Source organism: Meriones unguiculatus, chromosome 1, assembly GCF_030254825.1.
Source record: "Meriones unguiculatus strain TT.TT164.6M chromosome 1, Bangor_MerUng_6.1, whole genome shotgun sequence".
NCBI classification, from domain to species: Eukaryota; Metazoa; Chordata; class Mammalia; order Rodentia; family Muridae; genus Meriones; species Meriones unguiculatus.
This window is the reverse complement of record NC_083349.1, coordinates 50,378,420-50,394,729: the sequence shown is the minus strand read 5'-3', so window position 1 is coordinate 50,394,729 and position 16,310 is coordinate 50,378,420. Positions and strand designations below refer to the sequence as shown.

Here is a 16,310-nt window from a genome sequence, read left to right as displayed (position 1 = left end):
TAGCCATTTTGAGTGGATATAGTTTCTTAAGAACAGAGAGAAGGTCAGAGACAGGAGCATGAGGTTCAGTCAGACCTGTGCATGTGTGTGTCTCTGAACGTATGTATATTTGTGTGTGTGTTCACGTGTATATCTGTGTATGTTTGTTTCTGTCTGTATTTGTGTATGTGTGTGTGTATATATATATGCATGAGTGGCTGTGTTTTTATGTGTTTGTGTATATGTTATATATTAATGGTGTATGTGTAGCTATTGTGTATGAGTTTGTTTGTGTATTTGTCTTCATATATGTGGGCGATTCTATAACAGTGTGAATGCTTTTAAAACATTTGATGCTTTTCTTTGCATTGTGCCTTTAATTTTCTCAAATATGAGCTTTTTCCATGTTTGTGCTTTTGGAGTAGAAGAGATATTTACAAACAATTAAATATTTATTTTTAATAAATTTTTGAGATAATAGTTATAGCATTTATAATTTACCCCTTTCCTTTTCCTTTCTTTCTCTGTAAAACCAAATATAAACACAACCTTCTCAGTCCATGTAGTGTTACATATATGTATATATATGTGTGTATGTTTGTGTATGGTTGACCATTTGTTATTAGATACCCAATTGGTGTGATCTTCCCTGGAGAAGACTATTTCTCTGGCTCTCAGCATGCCTTTGCTGCCTGTACTTCTCTCTAAGGTTGAGGGCATGTGGGATGCCCCTCTTTGGGTGTTTCTCTTCCTTTTGAAGTTCATGGAGAAGTCACTCCTTAGTTAGACTTAGTGAAAGAGGAGCCATTGGGGAGGCATGAAGTTGGGAAATAAAAAACAGTTGTTTTGTGGTTGTAAACCGCCTTGCTTTAAGTGCTGCTGGGATGTAAATTTTCTTCCATATTTGGTTTATATTCTTAAGGTAGTCTTTCCATAAGGATAGCTAGGTCAAAGGGCTTCCATTTTTTTTTTCTTGTGTCAAGGTGACTAATTGGCCCATGAGTGGCTTTAAATGATGAAATCATACATTCATAGTGTCATGGTTGGGCTATGTGGTTTCTTATTCTGTGATATTTTATATTATTGTGATCACAATTATTTCCAGAAAATTTGAGTTGTTCTGATACTGTCTAGCCTATCCCTCATCTCTCTTGCATTTATAATAAAAATGTTCGGTGTGTGTGTGTGTGTGTGTGTGTGTGTGTGTATGTATTTTAGTGGCTCAGCTTGTTCTAGACTTTAAAGAAACAACCCATATCAACTCCTTCCCATCCATCCTTCAAGTTCTAGGGAGAAGCTAAAATTGGGCATTTTGACTCACTCTTCCCTAGTGTGAGTTCCTTCTGGGGCTCTGAGCCTATGTGCACAGACTCCCTGGAGGCTTGACACACAGACACATCTGCTTTCCATTCATTGCTCTGGTTCTCACGCTGGGACCCTTGCTATATTCTGAAACAGTTGATGAGCAATTTGATGGGAAACTCGAAGTGAGAGATTCCACATTTTTGCTGACACGGTATGTAAATAGGATGTTTGTTTTGGATCTGTGGTGGAGGGGGAAAGGCTTCCATTTGTATGACTTGATGTCCCAAATGATCTTTTCAGCAATTCCTGGTAGGCCTTACCAATTCTTCCTACATCCCCAAGAAATGCTGATAACAAGGCTTTGTAGCAACAGAAAGTCAGCCATAGGTCTCACCACTACTCCTAGGTAACTGAGTGTGCATGTCTCTGTGTGTGTATGCACACACACGGATGTGGGCCAGAGGGCAGCTTCAAGTGCCTTTTTGCAATGTTCTGCATCTTGCTTTTTGAGACAGGGCTTCTCATGGTCTGGGAATTGCTGAGTGGGTTAGGTTGGCTAGTCACTGAGTCCCAGGGATTCAACTATCTCCACCCTTACACTTCCAGCTTTTTGTTGTTGTTTGAAATGGGAGTTCTAGGGACCAACCTTGGCCTCTCATGCTCAAAAAGCAAACATTTTACATGCTGAGCTATCTCCACAGCTCCCTGAATAACATTTTTTAAAAAGTCATAGTTGGGACCACCCAGCATATAATGTGACACCTGCTTATCTTCTATACACCCAATATGTAAAGTATGGCAAAAGAAAGAGAAAAGAATGGGTCACACCTGCCAGGAAGGGGTACAATGACATGGAGCACAAAGCATGACCAGGATATGGGGAAGGGGGAAAGAGAGTACTGTGTTTTGTGACTCTGTGGTATGTAAGTAGAGAATGGAAACTGAAGAGGTATGAAGTCTGAAGTGCCCAAGTATACAGGGCTTTCTCCAACAGGGATCTTTACAATAAACTTGGAGGTGTGGACCTAGAAGCCGAAAACTTTTTTGAAAATGGTGGACACAGAGCATAGGTGGCTTTATTTATCTTCTACTTTAACAAGTGGGGCTTCTGCTGGGTCGATCAGTGTTGCGAGGTGGCTGGTACGGACTGGCTGTCTCTCGCATTTCTGCCTGTCTTCTAAGCCTCGGAAGATTTTCTTGTTTCTAGCAAATCCGTGAGCAGTAAGGGTAAGGATCTTTGTCACGTGGGCTTCCATGCCAAGAACTCCTTCAGATGTGTAGCACAGCTTGAGTTCTGCCAGACAAAGGACTCACTCCTTAGTGTGGGGAGTTTTCCAATGGAGAGAGCTGAAAGGCCTAGAAATTGTATATGCTACAGATATGGCCTTGGGATATCCATGTGACTCTGTCCCTTGAAATTACTGCCAAGCTTCTCCTGGGACAAACTCCTAGTGTGTCTTAACATCTCTACAAAGCCCAGAGGGTCAACATTATAAACTGTCTCCAGAAACTTGTATTTAAGTCCCACCCATTGCCAAATGTCAGAATGACAACAGATTTAGGTGTCAGATCTTGACTGACTCTAGAACCAGACAGCATCTCATGCCACAAATTGGAACATGTGTTCAGATGAACCAGCCACAGAGGCTGGCTTACTATGCACAGGTCTTACGAAATCACAACCAGAGTGAAGAGCAAATTGGTTGTTTCAAAGTTACCTCTTCAAGAGTTTGCTAACTTGTTTGAGGGCAGAAGCAAGGCTTCTCGCAGGCTCTTCAAGCACTCTACCGCTGAAGTATAGGCCAGTCCCTCCCTGAACTTTTCCAGACAGTATCTTGCTTTGTAGTCCAGGCTGGGTCCAAACTCAAGATCCTCCTGCTTCTGTGCCCAAATGCTGGGGCTACAAGCATGCATGACTCCATGCCTGGCTTAGAGTCACTTGTTTTGTACATATCAAAGCTGAGTAGATTCCCTTGTGTGAGCTTAAAAAAAAAAAGCCGCAAGAACAGCTTGGTTTTACTTACTGATGTGGAACTTGAGGACCAGTGATTCCATTTTGCTTTGGCTGGTTGGGCCTTGTGCTGAGTTAGTTGATTCAGAGCAATGTCTTCCAGCACTTTTCTTTACCACTCTGCAATGGGATGGTATTTGGAGGAGGGCCTTTGGGGAATGATTCTGTTTAAACAAGTTCATGGAAACTCCAAATTAAGATTAACATCGTTATGAGAGGAGGAGGAGGAATATCTCTTCCCACAGAGCAAGTGCATTCTCCAAGGAGATGTGACCATACAGAGACGGCAAGTTGAAATGAGAGCCTTACCAGAGCCTCCATGATGGTCTCTTCAGTTCATTCTTCTCCCCCCCCCCCCAGAATGGTGGAGAAGATCTGCTGTTTGAGCCACCATTTCTGGTCATTTTCTTTGACAGCTCTGGTGAAGCATGAAAGGTCACTCCTTTCTTCTTTGACCGTAGTGATGCCTGCTCTGGATGTTTCTATACCTTTCTGGCTAGATGGTCTCATTTTCCATACAACTTTCCTCAAGCCTCCCTTAGAAACAGGAGCTGCTGAAACCCGAATCTCCTCTCTCTTCCACCCATCCTAAGGGCACCTGCTCCTGAATGTGTGTAGCCCCTGGACCAGCAGAGGCCTCTCTTGGCACGAGCCATAAGTATAGATTTCAGGCTCTATCCAAAGCCACTGAACATAGCAAGTCCTGTTCTTTAAGATTTCTGTGACCTGCCGTGCTCCAGCCTCCAAGCGTTCATACCATGTCTTTGTCTGTTTTGTTGTTACTGTGGACCTAGAGATTTATAGAGGAAGTGGTATGACATTGGGGGCCTCAGGCTGCGTTGCAACATAGAGCAGAAGCGCAATGAGAAAAAAAGAACATTCGACAGGCCAAGTATGTGGGATGGCCTCATGTTATAAGATAAATTAGCTCTCTCCTGTGATAACTAATGTAGTTTGATAGGACTTAATCAACTCCCAAGACATGAGAGTTAACACCTTATGAAGGCAGTGGATGTCCCATGACCTAATTATCTTCTGCCAGGCTCCATATCATAAGGGAGCCATCTGCCAACACTGTAGCACCAGGTTCCTAGTTCTTAGCATAGGAACCTTTCAGCAGCAAACCATAGCATCTGGATCCTATCTCTCTCTCATGGGATTTAGTCCAGTTTATCTAACAAAGATTCTTGATTGTCTACCTTTAAAGACAGATTTTTCATAACGTATTGATACGATCTGTTTATGTTAGCATATTAGTTAGTATGTTAGTATATTGCTTATAACACAATGCCACAGTCTGAGGAACCTTCAAGGGAAAGCCGTGATTTGGGCTCATGGTTCTGATCCAGAGTCAGGGGGCTGCTTTCGATGGAAGGCTTTGTGGGCAGAAAACTCTAATAGTTCCCCAATTCCTCTACCTGCCTACTAGTATCCTACAATTAGTTTTGACTCTATCTACCTAGTCATAAGGTGCCCCTAGAAAAAGTGCTCAGCCCCACAGATTCACACAAGTCCAATGCTGTCGTGTGACACTACTCCTAGGGAGATGGGGAACCAATGAGTTTTTTTTGTTGTTGTTGTTTTGCATGTGTGTGTGTGTGTGTGTGTGTGTATTAACTTATAGGAGCAGAAGTGACTCAGACAGTTGTATCACCAAAAGTCCACTGCAGTGTGAGTGGCAGCCCATGAAAGCTGGACACTCGGATCATACTGCACAGCCTACAGGCAGCTCAGCAAGTTGACGTGTCATCTCCAGGTCCTTTAGTTGGTCTGAGCCTCTTCCAGGCAGCTCGTCCAGTCTCTGTTTTTTTGTTGTTTTTTTTTCCAGGTAGCTCAGCTGGTGTCTGTCTTTTTTTTTTTTTCCAGGCAGCTTGACTGATCTTCTGTTTCGTTCCCTTGACTCCACTCTAGGCACCTCAGTTTATTTGAGTCTGCCGGCAGTCTTTAGAGTTATGTGCAGTTTATGTATTGGAAGAAGGATCCCAGGGAATGTGGTCAGTTTCAGGGACTTCCTAAAGCCTTTGAGTTGTTTACTCCCCAAGCTTAACAAACTTCCCAGCAGAATAGAAAATTTCACCTCCCATTAGACCATCCTTTTGCTTCACTTCCTTTGTAACATCTGGTGTCTTCAGTTTCCCCACAAGATGGAAATTTTAAACTCAGGAGAAACTACTGTGCAAGGGATACTGATGGCAAGTTCAGCTTTTTATCTATACTTTGAGCAGTCTGGCTGCCAGTCAGAGGGTCCGAAGGTTCTCACCTTTGCTCATGCAGTAGAGCAACCCACAGAATTTAGGAATATGATTTATGTGATTAGGTGAGTTTATTCCAAATAATAAATTCAAAGATACAAACCAGCACCCAGTTGGAAAGACAGGGTAGGGTGATGTCAGGAGTCCAGGACAAGCAGGGGCTTCCTGGGGAGATTTGGAATTGCACCACTCTCCTGGCATATGGATGTATTTTTCTGTCTCTTCCTCTCCAGATGCCATCTTTCTAAGGTTTTATGGTGGATTAAATCATTTGCCTCTGGTCATGAAATCACTCTCCAGACCCTCTTGCTTTCCAAGGTTAAGGGTGGAGTGTCAAAGCATGTTCCAACCCTCCAATCACATGGATCATAGCCAGTTCCATTTGGAGGCCCCCCTCCCAGGGAGGCCCCAACCAGCAGTCACCTCATTATCATACTAGAAGACACTTATGGTTTCCAAGATCTTTATGCTTTCTTAAAATTTCAAGTATTTTAAGAGCTGTGGGCCAGGAAACCAGGGCAGGGCCAGAGTATAGTTTTTTTTGTTTTTTTTTTTTTTTTTGTTTTTTTTTGTTTTTTTTTTTTTTGTCTGGAACAGATTCAAACTGTTGCAGATCCCTTATCAGCATCCGTCTCTACAATTTTATCTTTTCAAACTGAAACTCCATACACTAGCCCCGTTCTCTCCCTCTCTCCAGCTTCTGGAAACCTCTGTTCTACTTTTCCAGACACATCACATCACTGGAATCATACAGCCCTTTCCAATTAGCACCACGCCTCCAGGCTTCATTTGCTTTGCAGCATATGTCAGAATTTCCTTCCTTTTAAAGCTGGGCACTATCCTGTGTGTAGAACACATTCTGTTGATCCACTCACCTGGCAGTAGGCATTTGGGTCGGGTTGCTCCTATCTCCACAATTATGAATGGCCCTGCAGTAAACACGGTGTACACATCATGGTTTCAATGCCTGCTTCTAATTATTGGAGGGAAGTTGCTGGACTCGATGGTAACTCTCTTTATAACTTCCTGAGGAGGCACCACAGTGTTTTCCCCAGAGATCACATCACTTTACAATCTTACCAGAAAGACACCAGGCTTCTAATTCCTCCACATCCTTGCCAGCACAGTATTTCCTTTCGCTCATACAATAACCGCCATAATGCATGTGAAATTACAATTTTATTCTTAAAAAGCTATGTTTAAACATACAAACATATAGATAAATAAATACTTAAATAAAATAAATACAATTTCTGAAATATTTACTACAAATGGTGACAATTTACGGGAGCCTGAGATGCTACTGTGCTGGGGGACCCATTGCCATGTCCTTCTCTGCTCAGTGAAGCAGAACCTGGGCTCCCTGGCAGCACATTAAACCATTGATGTGCAAATCAGGCCTCCACACTTGCCTCTCTGCCGTCTTGCACACCTACACCCCTTCTCTATTTTTAGCACGAGACCTCTCCTTCCCTGTTTGTTCACTTACCAAGCTGACTGCAGGAAGGGGAGTGTGCTCCCTGTTCTGTGAAACTGCACGCTCTGTAATTTTCCGGTAAGTTTTAAAGCCCACAGCAAGTGCTTATCTCAACCTAAACAGCAGCCAAGATGGAAAAATTTGAAGAAAAAAAAGTGCAAAAGATATTTTCATGGAGCTAAGTACTACCTTAAAAAAGTAAAGACTACCCCATTGATTATATATATATATATATATATTTCCTTCTAGTCAGATTATGTGCAGGCTGAGCAAGCAGATTAGAAAGTTTTGGTTTTTTTTTTTTCAGTGTTAAGGAGTTTGATGGACCAGGCTTCAGGTACAACTGGTCAAGGGCTATTTTATAAACATTTAAGAGATGATATGAGATGTACCATTTTAATCAATCGTCAATGCATTTTCCGGAATGTGCCTTTGCTTTTGTTACTGTTGCAGGGGTATAATTCTGGCTGGCTTAGTTTGAGGACCAAGAGTATGGAGTAGTAGAGAGGAGAATGTTGAAGCTACCTGACCCTGGGCTGTTAGGATCCAGGTAACACATGATGCCCTTGTTCACATGGGAAAGTGAGCTGACTGCTGACTTTAGGGAGGGAGTTGAAATGGAAGATCAACTCAGTATTGACATGGGGAGGCCAAGTTTATTTCTACATTTTTCATTAGTTTACACCTAGGCATTTCTTCCGGGGGTTCAGATTTTTCAGGCTTTCCATGCAGAAGCAGCTGGAGCCTGCAGGATTTGGCTCTCCGTCCCCTTCTTTCCTTGCTTCCAGTTTCCTGACACAGCGGCTTATCTAGCTCCATGGCTCTTCCAAGGCAGCCTGTTCCTTCCCATTACAATAGTCTTGGCTAGCACAGTGACCCAGATGTGGTCGGGACAGTGCAAACTCCATTGGCAGCACCCCTGCCAATCTCACTTGGCTGTTGCTCACCAGTTATGGAGGGTCCTCCAATTAGGAAGATGTTTTACTTATATGATGGTTAGTGACAATTGTCAACTTGACAAAAGGTAAAACCACCTGGGAGATGGGCATCTCAACTTCTCTGTGAGAGATAGTTGTGATTATGCTAATTAAGATGGGGAGACCCTCCCACTGTAGGCGGCACCATTCCCTATGCAGACACAATGTGGTCAGCTACTTTAAGCTCCTGTTGCTGCTGTGACTTCTCTGCCACGATGGACTTGTAACCTGGAATAGTCCGCTGAATTAAACCCTTGCTCCCCTTAAGTTGCGTTTTGTCGGAGAATTTTAACACAGCAACAGAAAATAAACCAAGACAACTTATGATTATTTTCAAACCATGAAGTATCATTAAAGTGATATATATGGTAGAAACCATAGTTAAAATTTTGAATTTTAATCTTATTTTAGGCTAGTGATACTCAGTAAGACATTCTTATGCTGGACAGTGACAGTGAGGGTTTGTTTATTTATTTGTTTTGCTTGTAATATTCTTCGTTCTCCTTCCATACTCTTCTTTCTTTATCCTCCTTCCTGGTTTGTTTGTTGGTTGGTTTTTTGCATACTAGTAAAGAGTTTTGCAACTGAACTACACCTCCCCTTGACTTAATGATGTTTTCAAAATTTGTGGGTTTATTAGGATCCGCGTAGCCTGAAATGTTGGGGAATATACATAGGGCTCTTGACCTTCTTGGCACCTAGGTTGTCTTAAGGTTACTACCTATGACCACTGATATGTGCCTTTTTTTTAAAAAAGTGTTTTCTTACTATTTATTTTTTATACATATGAGTACTATATTTGCATGTATGCCTATATGACAGAAGAGCGCACCAGGTCCTATTCTAGATGGTTGTGAGCCACCATGTGGTTGCTGGGAATTAAATCAGGACCTTCGAAAGAGCAGGCAGGGCTCTTAATCACTTAGACATCTCTCCAGCCCTGGTCTGTATCTCTCATTTATATAAGTTTTAAAATGCACATAGTCGTGTCCTTAGTAGGTCTTTCCTTTTTTTTTTTCTCCACCCTACAATGTGCAATCATTTCATGTTTCATCTCCTTTAAGCTGAATGTCCACACAAGAAGCAAAAAGCCTTGAAGAAAGCAGTTTTTGTAGGCCAGTGGGGGCAGAAATAAGGGTTACAGATGTCTTTTATAGTTTCAAATGAAATCAGACTAGCCACTGTGGATCAGATGGCATTTATTATGGGTTTTCTCTTTGTCAGAGGGAGTAGCTTCCTCCTCCTCCTCTTCTTCTTCTAACTTTTCCAAAATCAAACAAGTCTGTATTTACATAATGATGCTCATTAGAGACTCATTAGTTTAATGGGGTGTTTTTAAAATAAATGAAAAGATTACAAAAATATAGAAACCAGTTACACAAAAATATCTTTTGATATATGTACTAAATAATTCAGTAGCATTTGTCATATGTGAAGGAAGTGTTATCTTATTCCCTTTGATGCCTGTGGAGGAAGTTTCTTCCTTCTGGAGTTTACAGTGTCAGTCTGAAGATTAACTGTAAACAAATTAGTGAATAAAACAAATAATGACAAGTGTGTAATGAGGTAAATGAAAAGCTTCATTTACCATAGAGAGAGGAGGGAATGGAGACGGGCATATATCATTGTGGGAAGTCTCAGAAAGAGACTTAAAATGGTTTGTTTTGTTTTCTTGCTAGTACTATTACTGTTCTTGTTGTTTATATTTTTGTTTTGTTTTTGTGTTTTTATTTTGTTTCTGTGTTTTTGTTTTGTTTTAATTTTTTTTTTTTTTTTTTTTTTTTGAAGACAGGGTTTCTCTGTGCAGTCTTGGCTGTCCTGGACTCACTTTGTAGAGCGGGCTGGCCTCAAACTCACAGTGGTCTGCCTGCCTCTGCCTCCTGAGTGCTTTGATTACAGGCGTGTGCACCGTCTCCAGCTTGTTGTGCGTGTTTGTGTGCGTGATGTGTATGTGTGGACCCCAGCATTGTCGCAGGACAATTTTGTGGATCATTTCTCTGCTTCCATCCTCGATTTGGTTCTGAGAATCAAACAGAGGCTATGTGGTTTGTGTAACACTTGCCTGTACTCACTGAGTCACCGCAGTGGCCCAGAAAGAGACACGGGAACAGAGACCTGGCTGGAGTGAGGCAGCTGACTCTGTGATCATAGGGAGGAAGAGCCTACAGGGAAGATCAAGTATGCAAGCCTGAGGCAGAAATGAGGCTGTCGTTTTCTGAGAATCGAGTGAATGTCTGGAAAGCTGTTTAAAAGAGATGGGGTCAGCGATAGGTGACGGTTGAAGATCTGAAGGCGTCAGATCATCGAAGGTACTGCACACTGGAGGCCAGGTGCTCTTCTCAAGGCAAGGAGGAGGTCATTAACTCTTTAAGCTGTGATGTACTGTCCAAAACCCAGTGTTGCCTTCTCCCTATCTCTATGTCTTTGTCACCATACCTATCCTAGGAATGCCGTCAGGATATTAATCTTAAATCACAGTTTCTTAATGAGGAGTTGAGAAAACCAGCAGCTCTGTGTGAATTGCAGCATCAGTGGTATCTGTAGGGATACTGCGCTGATTCACCCACACAGTCTAACATCCATGTGACCTTGGGTGAGCTGTTGACGTGTGTGTGTCCATCTGTACAATGGCCCTTGTTTGAGTGCCTGATGTTTAGTGACACTGGAAATTTCAAGGATTTCTTCCTGCATTTCTCACAGCTGTGCTGAGGTGTATCTGTGTGTTCATTTCTCTTGGCATAGCAGAGATCACATTTAATGCCTGTCATTATTGAATAAGGCTTCACCCCCACCAATGGTGTATAAAAAGTCCCTGCCTTCACGTCCTTTCTAACAGTTGCTATTGTTACTCTTCAGAATTACTGTTTATCAGTTTGCTGTGTTAGGGGGAGGGTGTCCCATGGTAAGCATGTGAATTTAATAGATTTCATCTTTTAAGGATGTTTTTATTTTTTTAATTATTTATATTTAAAATTTTTATTTTTGAGGCTTTGATACACTTATACAATTAAATATTTTCACTGCCACTCCTATCCCTCCCCTCTAACTGCCTCTGGATCCTTCCCAACACACCCCCTCCCAACTTCATGCTGACCCCCACCACAGCCACCTCCTCCTATTCTCCTTCTTTTAAACAACCCATTGAGTCGAATTAATGTTGCCCATAAGCGTGGGGGTGGGGCTTCCACTGGAGCATGAGCAACTTTCCAGTAACCACAGCCACAGAGTAGAATGAATCCCTCTCCCCCAGCAACTTTCAATGAAAACAGCACCTCAGCAAGGGTGGGGCCTCATGGGCACGCTGTGATGTTGGTTGGCTTTATGTAAATGCAGTAAGTACCTCAGCCCTGACACAGCTGCAGAGAAGACAGCATTTCAAAGCACTCCCCCACACTGTCTGCCTGATTCTTTCCCTCTTCTCTTCCTCAGTGTTCTCTGAGCCTTGGAGTGGGGATGTTGATAAAGATGCCCTATAAGGCTGAGCACTCACAGCCACTTTCTCTCAGCACGCTGATCAGTCAGAAGACGCAGAGTTCCCATATACTCCATCTGGTCACACTTTCCTCTGTTATCAACAGGGTACATTAGTGTGACAGATTTATGATTTAATGAACCAATAAAGATAAACTATTAACTACAGCAGACAGTCCAAACACAGTTTACTTACATTGCAGTATAAACTCCTCATTGAATTGTATTATATTGCATTGCCGTGCATTGTATTGCATTGCATTGCATTGTTTATTTCAGAGACAGGACCTAGCTAAATTAAAGCAACCAGGCTGAATTGGACATGTTAACCAAGCTTCCTCATCTTCCTAGTGCAGTAACCACACTCACACAGCACAGTGCCTATATCTCCTTGCATTTGCAACTTTTATTTCTGTGATTACAAATGAGGTCTTCTCGTGAAGCCTGTCTTCATGTAGTTAATCCTTTCATCAGACCCCTTGCCTTTCTATGGTGTGGATTTCTGCACAAGACCTTGCGCTAATCGGCGGGCATTCCTCCTGGTAGGAGCCCTTTGCTGGTTATATATAGTGCAGATACATCCTCCCGCTCTCTGTCTTTACTTTCTTATGTTCCTGACAGCCTTCAAGAGCTGGGAATGTATCTCACTTGATAGAGTTCTTGTCTAGTTTTCACAAAACCTTGGGTTTGATCCCCAGTACTGAGAATGTGGTGGTATATGCCTTTTATAGCAACACTGGAAAGGTAGAGATTATCCTCAGCTCCATAGCAAGCTTGAGGATATGTGAGATATATATGAGACCTGGGATATATGAGACCTTCTTTCCAGAAAACGTGTTCTTTGATACACATCATAATTGGCTTCAATATAATCAAATGTCACAGTTATATTCTTTATGGTTGGAGCTTTTTGATCCTTGTTTTAGAATTCTTCCTATTCCTTTTAACCATGACAGATCCAGGAATCCATCCCAGCCCCATGGGACTATTTCCAAGATTCCTATTGAGCACTACAAATAGTGCTGAACTCTATATTTTATGCTTTTCTCCTATACACATACACCCAATAAAGTTTAATATACAGATGAGACAAGAGTTTAACACCACAAACCGATTTAATAAAGCAGAAGAATTCCAACAAAATGCTATAATAAAAGTTATATGAATGTGGTCTTTCTACCTTGCCATAGGGGGATGACTCGTTCTGGGTTCGGGACATAGAAGAACAGTGTGGACTTGAATCATGATCCTCAGAATTGGCAACTTAAGACTTATGAAGTATTTATTTCTGAGATCTTATGTTAGTGTTTTGGGACCATGGTTGATGCAGGTAACTGTTAAATCATGGATAAGAAGAAGTGCTACATTAGGCTCCTCATGCTTTTGCCTTACATATTTAGTTGGCTTTGGTCAATGGTATGGAATGTGGGGCTGTGGGCCTTGATTTTAACTTTCTTAGACCTGAGGTATAGGATAGGGTTTTTATTGTAGTTCTCTCATTGTTTATTTCTTTTCATTTCTGTGAATACTGTTACTTGGATGTTGAGTTTTCTTAATTGATTGATGAATTTTTCTATTTTTATAATATTGCATATATCTTTGTGCTCTCGTGTATTTTATGGGGGTCTTTTACCATCCTTGTTTTCCAAATCCCATGTTTTCATTATCATATTTTAAATTCAAAAGGTTATTTAAGTTTTTAAATGTTTTTCTTCTCAAATTTTCATTAAATTAACACCATGCATATGAAATGTGTGTGTTCCTGCATATGCCTGTATGTATGTGCATGTGCACCGGTGTGTAGGCATGTGCATGCCAGGGCATGCATTAGGATGTTGACTCTCTCGCCGCTGTGGGTTGGGAGAGTTAAGCTCAGGGGATGAGGCGTGTGTGGCATAGGATCTTCCCTGCTAAGCCATATGGATGGCCTGATATCTCTTTCTTTATAGGTTTCTATTCTTGTCTCATTTATGCACCATCCACTTGTCTCTTTGGATTTATTTGTTTTTAATTCTTGTTTAGGTTTACTTAATTTACTTTATGTGGATACATGTTTTGCCAGCATGTATGCATGTGCACCCACACATATGCCTGGTGCCCATGGAGTCAGAAGAGTATGTTGGAGCCCTTAGAACTGGAGTCCTGGATGGTTGGGAACCATAATGTAAGTACTGGGAACTGAACCCAGATCCTCTGCAAGAGCAACAAAATGCTTTTAACCCCATAGCCATCATTTCACCTCCTCAATGGATTTACTAACAAAGGATGTTTTAAAACGTTTCTTTCACATGCTTGCCTGCCCTTTCATGCTCTGAATTAAGTGTGTGTCTCTGAGTTCACGGTCTTCTCTTTCATGATTCCTCTCTCTAATCTTATATTAATGATTAATAAAATTCTTAATAATGTTAATAATTAAACTTTGAATCATTTGCTGATCTGTAGCTGTCTGTTCATCTCAGAATGAGTCACTGGCACACTTATTAGAAGGCAAGGGAGTTGGCAAATTTTGTTGTTGAGTAAGCAGCTTTCCACATGGTGGCTGCTCACAGCTCCTGGAGAATGCACCCAAATGTCAGGATCTGTTCCCCTAGCTTGGTCAGTGTCATCAAATGTATTTGCTTGGCAGTTAGATCCCTGGATGAAGTCGCATTTGGCAGGGTTTAGGATTTAGGGGTATTCAGCATGATAACCCATTTACTTTGTTCTGGTGTTTCACCTTCCTCAGCTCACCCATCTGTCTGCTCCTTCCAAAGATAGTCTGTGGCATTTCTACAGAATAAACACACTCAGGGCCAGTTTTCTTCCAAAAAGGAAGGCTAATTATCAGGGGACAGGGCTAGGACTTTCAAGGACTTCCCACTAATTTTATTTTTAGCCCATTCCATACTCAGTAGACTTTAGAGATTTTTCTGTTCTTCCATTATTGGTGTGTGTGTGTGTGTGTGTGTGTGTGTGTGTGTGTGTGTGATCTGCAAATTGGTCACTTCTATCATGTGTTGTCTCCTATCTTCTATTAGTTGAATGTTTGTTCAAAGAGAGATAAAAATGGGTGCAGGTGTGATAGTAGATACCTGCAAATCCCAATACTCAGGAGTAGAAACAGAAGGATCCAGAGTTCAAAGCTAGCCTCAGCTACTAGCAAATTCAAAACTGATAAAGGGTTTGGGGAGGGCATTAAATGCATTTGTTTGGACCTCTGACACAGGAGGGATAGAGGCCAGGAGCTGGGAGTAAGGTAGTTCAGTTTTCATTCTGAAGCTCAACAGTCTCTGTTTTGCTAAGTCAAATACCATCTGTTCACTCAGTTCCCAGCTTTCAAAATTTATTTGACATCTCTTATTTGCCATCACCTTTCCTCCTGTTCTCTTTGTCCTGTGGCTTAGGTCCTTTTCAGTGTTTTATTATCAGTGGCGCATTAGGAGGAAGCAGACTTGGGTGTGTTCGCAATGCTGGGCCCGTCGTAGCTAACGCACTAATGGCAACTCAATCTAGTGCTTCTCAGTTCCAGGGTGAGCTGATGGACTTATAAAAAACATCAGAGTGTTTGGGGGGAGGGCTACTGTACAACAAATTTCCAAGTGTGAAGGCACAGGGTTAGAGGTTAATTGCTTTTAGTAAACACTCCTAAATGACCTTAGAAAAATAAACCAATTGATATTCTTCCTATCAACAGTATGTATGAGATAAGACAAGTCTTTATTAATAATTGGTTCCATGTCCTTTGTGTTGCTGGACTGAGTGATCTAATTGCCTAACTTAAAATGCTTCTGTTTAGTAATCCCAGTAGGGTTTCATGTTGGATAACCAAAAACTCAATACTAACCATTACTGTTCTGGAGTTCTTTCAGAAAGTTATGTGATGTGTACTTAATCAAACTAGTTTGCTTAACAGAAATGGAGCCGAGGAAGTGAGCTGAGTGTGGTTTACTTTGCCATGCTCTTGTGGCTTGAATGCCCTCAGTTTCACAGTTTGATGTCAATCTCAGGCTGTATCAGAAGCTTTGGCATTGAGAGAATCCATGGCATTGTCATAGTCTGCTTTGACAAAATGATTTAAGGAAGGGTCCTTCTCTTGTATGCTTTGTGTTGTAAACTCATTTACATCTTCACCCGGCTTCTGATGTGGCTGCTGACTCATCTGGTTATTTGAATGTTTGAGCAAAAAGGGATAGAATGTGTTTGTTTAGGCCTATGAAACACTGGAAAGATAATGTCTTAGCTTTTTATTATTGTGATAAACATACTACAACCAAAAGCAACTTAGAGAGGAGAGAGGGGTTTTATTTTTGTTTGTTTGCTTGTTTTGATTTTTTGTTTTGTTTTTCATCTTACATATTATGGTCCATCATGACAGGAAGTTAGGGCAGCCACTCAAGGCAGGAACCTGAAAGTAGGAACCAAAGAAGCAGAAGCTATCCAGGCAGAGGCTATCCAAAAAGGCCGCTCTCTGGCTGGTTTTACATAGCTTGCCTAGCCTGTTTTAGTTTTAATTTTATTTATTTATTTATTTATTTTTTTAGTGCAATCTAGTACCACCTGCCCAAAGGTGGCACAACTCACAATGGTCTGGGCCCTTCATGTAAATCGCTAATGAAAAAAAATGTCCCTGCTTCCCAAGTGGCGAGATTAAAGGCATATGCCACCATTCCCAGCCAGAAGTAGCAATTAATTCTTCAAGGTTCCTTTTTTTTTTTTCCTAACGTATTGTCCAGTAGGCAAGTCTGTGGTGCTTTCCTTGATTTCCCTTTTAAGTTATTTAAAGGACTAATTAGGCTGAGTATACTCACATCCATGCAAATCTGTTTTACGACTGCATTTTAAAAGGTTGTTTTGACCTT

General features: G+C 41.5%; 1 protein-coding gene across 12 annotated transcripts in view; it reads left to right on the top strand.

Annotated features, from left to right (window-relative positions):
• Slc16a12 (solute carrier family 16 member 12) overlaps positions 1-16,310 on the top strand; it is a 79,387-nt gene that overhangs the window by 16,025 nt on the left and 47,052 nt on the right. For 6 of the 12 annotated variants that reach the window (XM_060388460.1, XM_060388459.1, XM_060388461.1 and 3 more), the window contains one exon: positions 13,495-13,636. The exons of the other annotated variants lie outside the window; for them this stretch is intronic. The gene's annotated coding sequence lies outside the window, so the exon portion shown is untranslated. The remainder of the gene's footprint in view (positions 1-13,494; positions 13,637-16,310) is intronic. 12 annotated transcript variants of the gene reach the window in all.